Source organism: Lactuca sativa, chromosome 8 (assembly GCF_002870075.4).
Source record: "Lactuca sativa cultivar Salinas chromosome 8, Lsat_Salinas_v11, whole genome shotgun sequence".
Classification (NCBI taxonomy): Eukaryota; Viridiplantae; Streptophyta; class Magnoliopsida; order Asterales; family Asteraceae; genus Lactuca; species Lactuca sativa.
The window spans coordinates 38,876,324-38,888,174 of NC_056630.2; the positions used below are offsets into that span (position 1 = coordinate 38,876,324).

General features: G+C 33.2%; 1 long non-coding RNA gene across 1 annotated transcript; it reads left to right on the forward strand.

Annotated features, from left to right (window-relative positions):
• Positions 1-1,528: 1,528 nt before the first annotated feature.
• LOC122195676 (uncharacterized) lies at positions 1,529-2,746 on the forward strand. The gene is made up of 2 exons (XR_006186196.2): positions 1,529-1,869; positions 2,230-2,746. It is a non-coding gene; the product is annotated as an uncharacterized LOC122195676 (long non-coding RNA).
• Positions 2,747-11,851: the final 9,105 nt, after the last annotated feature.

The window sequence follows — 11,851 nt, forward strand, 5'->3', positions numbered from 1 at the left end:
TTTGAGGTCTTAATGGGTTCATGCAAGAGTTAGGACCACACATATGGAAGTTGATTGTTATTTCTTGAGATTTGGATTTAGGAGGACATGCAAAGTCGCCAAGTCCATGACTTTATGATTCTAGAGGTCCTAAATAGCTTGGATCTGTGTTTGGATAGCATGGCTTAAGCATTAAGTGCTTAATGGCCCGTTTTTGAAAAATGGACGCGAACGCCCTGCGTAGGTCTTGGGAACGCGATGTGTTCCCACTGGGACTTGCGATCTGAACCAAGTAGGAACGCCCAGCGTTCCACAAGGGAACGCCCTGCATTCATTGCGTTAGTGGGCCTTTTTGGGCCATTTCCTTGGACTAGTTGATTATGGGCCTTAGTGGATTATTATTTTGGGCTGATAATGGATTTTATTGCATATTGGACTTGAGGGAAGGCCCATATGAGAAGTTGGGCCCAATTTAGAAAATTGGGCCATAAGTGGGCTATCCCGGATCCTTAAGCTAAAGATACTCAAGTTCTTCTTCACTAGCTTTCTCTTTCTCCTTTCAAGCTCCTAAGCACCACAAAGAACTTCAGTAGGCTAAATGGACCCTTGGGCCAATCCTTCTTAGGTGAGTTTTCCTCCAGTAGGAACGGTTCGAAGGCACCAATGTCGGTCCGGTTATGTATGTTAGAAGATATCGGACTAAGGTCCGATGTCAGGCTGAGCCCAATGTAGGTTTATATGTTTCCGGACTTCGGTCTGATGTCGGGGAAATCCCGAGGAATGTTTGTATGCTTGATGTCTTCGTGATTCTTGCATGTGTTTGTTTATGTGTTCTGGGCTTCGGTCCGATGTCGGGGCAAGCCCGAGGAATATTTAGCTTATATGTTACGTTTATATGTTTCGGGCTTCGGTCCGATGTCAGGGCAAGCCCGAGGAATGTTTATATGCTTATGTAATGTTTTTATGCTATATGCTTGGTGATATGTTATATGTATACCAGACTTTGGCCTGATGTCGGGCGGGGCCCGATGTAGCGGGCAAGGCCCAATGTATATTATTATGTGATTATGTGTATGGTATGTGGTAGTTTGGGGAAACTCACTAAGCTTCGTGCTTATAGTTTTCAATTTTGGTTTTAGGTAGTTCCGTTAGTAAGGGGAAGAGCTCGGGATGACTACATCGCACACACCACAACGTTTTAGTCTGGGATGATTTACTCTTATATTTGGAAATGTGATTTTGATACAGTGTTTTGAGATATTATCACTTATGTTTTTATGAGACGATCTAGATTACTATGGTTTTATTTATAAATTTTAACGAAAGTTTTGGACTGTAGTTTTGGGATGTTTCATGATTTGTGTGGTTCCAGTCCATTGACTTTCATTTTTAGGGTTTTGGTCGTTTTAAGCATTTTTCGTTGTGTTTTTGGTCCCTCCCAAAACTGAAATGACTAACTTGCCTTCTTAGTATTTTTTTTATACTTTTTATCTATTTAATTTAAAGCTTTATTTATTAAGAAAATATAACCCACACACATACATACATACATAACACACACATACTTTCTTTCTTTCTTTCTTTCCATCTCTATCTCCTATTAAATACCTCCAGCCACTCAGTTGTCGGAGTCGGGGTAGAGAAACACATAACCAAAGAAAGAACCCACCAGCACTAGCCACTGTAGCCACAACCATAGCCTCATCCTTCGGTCACTACCAACCTACACGTGCCACCTCCATTTGAAAATGGCAATAACCCCTACTACCTTGTCTGATTAGTAGTCTCGCTCAACTATTCCCTTGGCAACCTAGGGTTCAAAGATTACAATTGCCTCCATTTGCAAAGAAATCGATGAATTTTAAGCTTGGAATCGACAAAAACTTATTTGTATTATATCTCTTCCTACTTCTGATCTTTGTCCTTTATGTTTAATAAATCCTTCTTATACTCTCGTTGATCATTTGATTTGATACTTTACTTTGAGGGAAATTGATTTTTTGTTACTTTTTGTCTCTTGAAACATGGGGTTTGTTCCTTTTTGTTTAGACCTTGTTCGATCAAGTTACCTTAAGGATTCATAAAACATATGATCCGATTTGCAGACTCTTGTTATTTGTTTTTTGTTGTGCTATTAAATATTCTAGGGGTTCTTCTTGTTTCAAGCATCAATTTGATTTGCATATTATCGATTCAATTTGTAGATTACTAGTTTGATATGTAGGTTCAAGCATGAATTTTGATTTGCAGGTTCCAAAATTGCTTTGATGTTGGAACTGAAGTTTATTTGAATGTTGAGTTTAGAAATGGATAGAAGGGGTGTATCAAGATAAAATACGGAGGTACCTTACTGTGGCGAATGGGTTTAGGATGGAAAACAGTGGTGGTGGTGACCGTGAACGGGTGAACTGCAACTATTTCCCCAGGTAAGTTTTGTGTTGGAAATCAAAGCTAAAATCAAGAGAAAAATCAAGAAAATTGGGAGGTACAATAGATCAAGCAACTATTCAATAACGATAACGAGGAGGGGATTGTTGATCGATGTAGATCTCGTCTGCACTGGTTTTCAAAAGTGAACTCTAACGAGGTGGAATACAATGGCGATCGTGGTTGTTTCATGTTTTCAGCGAGAGAGAGAGAGATAGAGAGAGAGAGGTGGTTAGATATGGGGAAAAGTGGGGGTTACGGTGTATTTTATTTTAGCTTTTTTTTAATGTGTAATAGAAAGAAAAATGAAAAAAGAAATTGTATAAGGGTATGTTAGTCATTTCAATTTTGGAAGGGACCAAAAAACTAGGGCCGTAGACGAACCGAACAAACACGAACGGGGCTTGTTTATATTCGTTCGTTTAAGTTAACCGAACAAATGAACGAACACGAACAGATAAACGAACAAGTTTTTTTGTTTATGTTCGTTCGTTTAACAAATTGCATTGTTCATTTTTGTTCGTGAAAATGTTAAACGAACGAACATAAATGAACAAAGATAAACAAACATAACTCAAACATATATGAACATAAATAAACATATAATATGATAATGTAATCAAATACAGTTAAAAATATATGAATATTGAGAGAACTTATGTGAACGAACATAAGCAAGTGTAAACGAACAACATAAACGAACGTTTGCGAACATAATTGAACGAACAGGATAATTGTTTATGTTTGTTCGTTTAACTAAACGAACGAGAATTTCTGTTCATATTCGTTCATCTATTAAATAAACGAACTTCCCGCCGAATGGTTCACGAACAGTTCACTGAACGTTCGGTTCGTTTACAGCCCTAACCAAAACCACAATGAAAGATGCTCAAAAAGGACCATAACCACACAAATAAAAGTTAATAGACTGCAACCACATAAGTCAACAAACCATAGGGACCAAATTTGCAGTTTACTCTATAATAAAAGATGGTAGTATTTTGCTCCTAATGTTCCCAAACATAGGAAAAGTTTTTGATAAAACTATACAACTAATGTTTATTTATCTGAGTTGGTTTGCTTGGAGTTGATAACTAGACGAATGCTGATTGAATCAAGAGGAGGAGATGAAGAAGAGAACTTGGTTTTGTAGGTGAGTCATTTCTATTAATTTGATTGTTATCGTTTAATTATTTGGAAGTTGTTTTGTGATTTAATTATTTTGCTATTATCTGATTCTCATTATTTTAAAATTTTTCCAAAGTTTTCACCTAAAATAGTCTTTTTAGGATCATATGCAAGAAATAACAACAAACATCCATCAAGTTTTTCCATTATGACAATTTATTTTATTTTATCGTGGTAAAAAAGTATTTGAAGAATATATTCGATTATAGCACTATCATCTAAATACAAAACAATTTTCACAGCTATAATCAAGTATAATTTTCAAAGTACATTGGCACTGCTAAAAAAAATTAATAAATGTGCAATACTCTAATTAGATAGATGTCTCAATGTACAATGTCTTAAAAAGAAGAGAAAGATTATAATTACCATGCTATAACAGAAAAGAAAAACAATAATAAACAAATAATGGAAAATACGTTGTTATATTTTGCATTTAGCTTTTCTTTTTTGGAAAAGATAGTAGCATATTTTCAATTATTTGTTTATTATCGAATCTTACTTTCATTTCCTCAATTTATTTTCGTGTATTACAACATCTTACCTTCATTTCATTCTATTACAACATTGTACATCTCAATATATTTCTTATTAGTGCATTGTATTTTGAAAAACCTACCCAAATATAGTATTATACTTCCATTTTTTTCTTAACATGACATGATACTTAAAAAACTTTATCCAATCCTAGTAGTAAAAATTGATTTGTATTTGAATGGTATCATTATAATTTTGTATATTTTTTTTTTCAAACATACTTTAACACGTACAAATGTAAGTACAATGCTATCACAAAAAATAACAAAAATACGTTTCTATTTCTTACATTTATCATTTTTTTTCACATAAAAGTTATAAAATTTACTCAAATTTTACAGGCAGAACTGTTATTACAACAAGGATCCATATAGAAACTACCTCATCTACGCATCAATTCACTCCAAAAAACTTAGATCAAATAACTTGTGTGAGTGAAGGTGCAAACGTGTGTATAACCAATAACAAATCAAAAAGATAAAATATTGACACAATTATCAACAATAAAGAATCAAAAAGACAGAATATTGACACAATTATCTCTATCTTGAAAGGAATCGAAGTAAATTTAACAAAATTGACAAAACCCAACAATATTTCATAAGAATGGTATGCTCAAATTCGACAGACAAAAAATGAAATGATGTCTCATTTAGCTTTGGCAACGCTTGGTTTTTCACAGTTTGAAGATAGTCATGATCATTTATATCGCCGTTGATAGAAATATGTTTTTTATGGTATAAATTTGTTTGAATATAACCCAAAAGTACAGTGACCATTTAAATTATCGTTTTTTATGGTATAAATGTGTTTGAATATAACCCAAAATTACAGAAACTAAAGATTTTAAAAAGGATGAATGAGAGGTTGTATATAGATCTTGTAGTTGGTAAAACTTAAAGAAAAAATAACTAATTTATAAGTTTGTAAATGGATATTAACATGGTCGTATGCCTTTATTTGAGAGGCTTGTCACATATTTTTTCTTTGTTATTTTGTTGGGAAAAATATGTTTGTTTGAATAATATTTTATCTAGTAATGTTATCCAATAATACGTTGTTTTTTCTATGAAATACAAGTTATTATCATTTTTAGATTATCGATTAATATTTCAAAAAACTAATGTTTTTGTGTATATTGTAACTTAACGTTCAAGTAATAAAAGATGTATTCTATGTCATGAATAAATTGACTGTCATGTTATCTATCATCAAGATATCTATTTCTGAATGCTAATAAATAATATTAGGTAATGTATAGTGCTATACCATCAAATAATTAATGGAATGGGTACCTTTATCTAAATGTTTATTAATGACATAGAATATTATAGAATAAGATATAACTCGACCAACTTACCACGTTCACAAGAGACAATAGGTACCTTTATCTAATGTTTGTTGGGTCTTAACATGCATGTTTATTGATTTTTGTTATCCAAATTTTTTAATAATAATAATAATAATGATAACGAATTAATGATAATAATAATAGTTTGAACTTTAACGAATTAACGATAATAATAATAGCTTGAACTTTAAAATTACTTAGATTTAAAAGCTCGATATTTATGTTTTTATATTGTATAATATAGAAGATTATTATTTTTTATTTTATAGCCAGATCAATGAAATCAAAACTTTGTAATATATAAGATTATAAAACCAATAAATATTTAAAAGACATCATATTATATTATATTATATTATATTATATTATATTATATTAAAATATATGAATATTATAGTTTTGTATTTTTATATTTTGGCCACACATGTTTTTTATTTCATACTTTAGCCCCCAAAACTCATTTTTTCGACAAATTTGGTCCCTAGATTATAGTTTCGTGGTTTCATACTTTGGACACAAAAGTTTCTTTCGTAGATAAATTTAACCCTTATACTTTTGTATCTTGTCACTTTCCACCCCTACTTTGTAGAATGTCACTTTCAACCCATCTACTTTGTTAAATATCAATTTTATCCCCTCAAACTTGAACATCGGCATTTTCCACCCCTTAAAATTTTGTATATTAGCATGTTTGCGCATTTTGTCCCTACACTTTTGTATGCTGGCAAGTATCGTCCCCCCATAATTATACCCCCCGAAAACCGTGCATACAAAACAAAACATCGTAAACAAAACCTGGTTGGCGTCTCCCGTAGAGTAAGAACCGTACAATTTCTAGTTAATATGTAATTGTTTTCATAAGGTTGTTAAAGGAAGCACAAATAAATTCAAAAGGTAGCATAATATTTGTTTATGACTAGATAATAGATCGATTGATTACGTAAATGAGAATTACATTTGAATATATAGGAACTCTTTAAACCCTAACCCTACACACTTACATCCCCCCCCCCCCCCCCCCCCCCGTGCACACACACAGTTTAATCGGAGGAGACGATTAAATTTTCTAGATCTCTGGTGAAGTCGGTGCCAGAAACAGGTAGGGTTTTGGCAATATTAACAAAACTAGATCTTATGGGCAGTAGAAGGATGTGGAGGAGATCAAGAACTGGACTCATTAGTTGTAGCAAAGACGGTGGCTGGATCTCCAGGTGGTAGTGGAAAATAGATCTTGAGACAACTATGAAAACGATGGATTTAGCTGTTAGAACTACATGCAACTATGGCGGGGAAGAATTCATACTCTAATGAAGTCAATGCTGAAAGTAGCTAATGTTTTCTTTCGGAAGAGAAAAAGGGGAAGATTTAAGAAAGGAAAAAATGGACATGTTATGCACCTCCAACAACTACTAAAGAAGGTCTTCGGAGGTGGAGGTCGACGAACAAGGGTTTGATGGGTTTTATAGGTTACATTAAGCACATTTTCACATCAGAATTATCACATAATCTAGTTATATAATCTAGTTATGGGCACATACAACCTATGGATCTATCTCTTCACACAATATAGCAACATACTATTGAAACTAATAGAAACCCTAGGTATAATCAAAATTCAAAGAATGAAATACATACCTTAGTGTTATAATCGTATATAACACTTCAGAATCCTCATATTTGCTTCAGAAAGTTATCACCAAAATTATGGATGTCTCTAATGGCTCACACCCAAACCCTAGAAACTATGGAATTGATTTAGAGAAAGACGAGAGATATGTAATTTTCAACCTAGGTTTCTCAAAGGACAGATGGCCAAAATTTGTAACCCTATGGGTCTTTTTATAGATTTCAGATGTCAAAGGATAAACCCTAATTTGAATATTAAAATAATATATTATAATCCTTATTCAAATCAGTTCCCATATATACATTTGGAGGCTTCCAGAGATCCTTGGAGGAGCCTCAAAAATTGTCTGGTGCAAGGAGGTTCTAGAATCTCTCATTTGCTTAACTTTTAAGTAATTGTAGCATAACCCTTATACCTAAAATTAATTCTAATTAGCCCAAAATTAACTTCTAATTAATTTTGATTAATTCTAATCAATTTATAATTCATTTATTAATCATATAATAAATTAATAATTCATTTTCACTCTCTTTTAATTTAATCCCTAATTATTTCTGGATATGAGGACAATCCAAAAAAATACTTTGCTTTTACTCACTAGAATATACCAATTTAGTTTAGACCTTATACACCTTAATCCAACATGATTATGGTTAGCAGCAAAGGGTTGAACTTATATAATGATCGATAATAGATTGTGTGATTACTCAAATGGCAATTATATATAAATATATGAAAATACATAAACTCTAACCCTACACACTAACAATTTACTATCAACAATTTACCATCCAAGAAAGGATGAAGTCAATTAGATGTTTCTTTTTGCGCATTTGCAAATCGAACATATGTGATAGAGTTGAGGCACCGAAAAACTCGACCACCAACACCTACAACATGAGAGAAGAGTGGAATCAAAGTACAACCGACCTTGAGGTTTATTTTTTATGAATTTCGTCGATCTGTCTATCAAAGTAAGACAAAACTTTACAAGTTCTAACATTATTAACTTAAACTTAATTTGTCACATAGACTTATAGTTATCTAAACCAACCACCTAGTGACCTATCGGGTAAAACATTGACATATTATATGAGGGGATAGTGTTCAAGATTTTGATGTTTCAACTAGGAGTTGGCTTGAAGGATGAGCCCTTTTCCCATATCCTTGCAAAGCAGGGAGTCGCAATGGATGATCAAAAACCCATTTTTTTGACTTATAGTGATCTAAAACACACACACACACACAAGAATACATACATACATATATACATACATACATACATACATACATGCGTATATATAAGAGGTGTCATTATTAAATAATTTTCATGTCGACAAAAGAATCAAGGAACAAACTCATCATAAAAAAGAGATGTGTGTATTATGAATGAAGAGTATGTAAAATAATTTTTAAACAATTGAACCACTCATGCCAAAAATATCAATTTGTGTACGGATAATATTTAAAATTCAATAGAAGTTGTAAAACATCATTTTATACATATTTAGGGCCGGTCCATTGGTTTTCGATGCCTATGTCGAGATAGTGAACTAATGCCCACCAAATGATAAACCAAACACATCATTTTAAGGGCATCCTCTATACAACAATAATCAAGTTCTTACCACCATATTTGATATAAAAATATGGATTTTCCCTCATCTTATTCATCTGTTATCACATTGCTTTTATATTACCATTTTCAAACCTTAAAATCAAACACATAACCAATGACAATCCAATTTAAAATTAAAATAATCTAAATCAAAACCACTCAAATAAACAAATCGATCACACTGTCAACCTTCTTCATGCTTGCAAGAGAATCCCACTCAACCTCCCTATTCCTAGTAAGGTGCATCAATTTTTTCAAGAAAAGATTAAAATGTTGGTAGCATTTTCTTTCAATTTAAACAAAACCAATACTTCTATGCAACATAATTTTGTCGTACTATAGATGAATTTCATTTTAAACTTTCATCATCGCCTTTGTTTGCTTCGCTCCATGCAGTTTCAGTTTATCTTTTATTTGCTAAATTAGTAAACCTTTAATTTGAGATATATGATATGTTGGGTTTTGAGTACTATAACACTCCTATGGTGCACATACAACCCTAATAGCTTTGGATCTAAGTTTTCTCTAGTTATACATGCAATACAAGTCAAAAGTATGAAGCCTACAACAATTTTGACATATAAATCATAAAGTCAAGTTAGAAGAGTACCTTTTTTTTGTAGCTTGTAGTTTTGGCATTTCAAGAGCTTAGCACCTCAAGTGTGATGCCTCAAATGGTTCACAAACACCATGAACAAAGGAGGACTTTAAGAGAGAGGCTAGACACTTCAAAATCGACTTTTATTCTCTTAGAATACCTAGTGTGTTCGATTTTGGATAAGGGATAACACATATATAGTGTATGATTCCAAGAGTCATGGGTAAACCTTAATCCATACACTTAGGTTACGATCCACATCTCATGTGGGCTAACTCTTCATGGATACTTACATAAACTTAGCCCATCATGGATCAATAGCCCAAACACTATATATATCACTGATTTACATAATCAGTCCCCGTTAATTTAATTAGTCTCTTTTGATCACTAAATTAATTCCAAATTAATTATTGATCAATTCTAATTAAATACTATGATTTCTCAACTAATATATTATACTTATAATATATTAATAAATCATAAATAGTCTCTTTCTCAAATATCCATCCTATCAGATTGTTCTGGTGAAGGAAACCCAAATGGACCATGCTACTCTTGGGTCAAGTACATACCAATTATAGTCATGGGCTTAGACACCTAATCCAACATGATATTCAAAAGATAATGGTAATTTTGAAGAGCTAAACTATTTTGATCTTACTCTTAATAGGAATAAAGAAAGCAAAGTCCACTATTTAGTCCACAGACGTTAGGGTAGTGCATGATCGAGTGACACGAGAAGAATGTCACTTTTGAATGTTACATAATAATCCGAAGGATTTGATTACACTAAGCCTCATTTACTATTTTTTTCATTTTTCATAGGTTAAGTCTAAAAAGTGAAAGTATTTAAAAATAAGTCATTAGTAGCATTTTAATTGTTAATTACCTAAGATAATTAACTACTTAGTAAATATACTTTTTATATACTTAATTAAAACAATTTCCTACATATCAATAAAAAGAAAATAAAATGTCATTGATATATTTACATAGATTAGCAAAGCACAATGCATTAAAATGCAACAAATCACAACACAATTTCATATATTTATATATATATATATATATATATATATATATATATATATGCTTATTTTAGCATCATACTTTTTGTAACACTCGGTTTTGGATTTGCTTCATTATATGGGGTTGCGGCCCAATCAGCAGTTGTTATGGGGTTTAGGGTCATGGGGAAGGAAGGATTTGGCGCTTTTTGGATGTGGTTGTTATGGTTTAAGTGATCTAAGTGTTGATGGTATTTTCGGAGCCCAAGGGTATAATCATAATTTGATAACTCAACCTTTTATGGATTTTGGGTTTTTTTAGGAAGTTTTAAGGCCATGTTGAGTTGTTAGGAGCGTAGGGCTTCTCTCCACCTTTCCATGGATATAAAGAACGTCAAAAACGGAGTTGAAATGAAGACATTATGGTCGTTTGAAGTTGGAGTGGTTCAGGTGAGTGATCGTTGACTTGTAGACCAAGCTCATTTAAGGCTCATGATGTGAGCATTAAGTGCTCACGGCGTGAGAGGCACCTGATTCCCCAAAACCCTAATTCTCGGGTATTTAATGGTATGAGATGATTAGGGTTTATCCTCCTCAACCTCCTTCACTTCCAAGACCTCTGGAAACCTTAATCTCAGCCTCCATTGAAGTCCTTGGTCATTCTTGGTGTTATTCAAGAGTGTTTGAGTCCTTGAAGCTCATTAAGGGAGAAAAAGATTATTGGTGGTGCATTTGTTAGCTTCTTGGTTTCTTCATCAGCTAGTTGTGGAGCTTTTTGACCTTTGTAAGTCCTCAAGCTCATGCCTTTCATTTCCTTGCTTGCTAGATCTAAGTTTCCATGCATTTTATCTCTTGTAATGTTGGTTAGCATGCATTAAATCCATAAAGTTGGCAAATTTATGGATTATGATGGTATCTTAAGTCCTATAAGTTCTAGATCTAGATTTTGGTCGTGGTTTTGGACTCCAAGCTTTAGTCTTGGTCCTTTTTCCTCCATTTTGACCTAAGTTGGTGTTTGAGTCATGTATTGGACATACATTACTAAAAATATTTGATTTTTATGGTCCTTGGGGTCAAGGAAGACCCTCTAGACTATCCCATGTTAAGGCTTAATGGATTAGGAGCTTAATGCTCATTTTTTTGTCAGGTTTGGTCTCACGACGTGAGGAATGAGACCTCATGACGTGAGAGCGTGTTCGAGGAAGTTTATAGGCAGAATCATGACCTCACAGCGTGAGCATAAGGTGCTCATGATGTGATCATCTCCTATGCAAGTTTTGGGCTCTATGATTCAGGGGCGGACGCAGGATTTTACATAGGGGTTGCACAGTAGTAGAATAATAAAATTTTCAAAAAAATTTCCACTACGGCCGGAAAATTTAGGGGTTGCCGATGCCACCGTGGACCACCCATAGGTTCGCCCCTGGTTACAAAACCATTCAAGTGTTTGTAAAAAGGTGTATGTGAACCTTTAAAGCGTAATGCAACTAAATGTTCTTAAAGATAATATATGCGG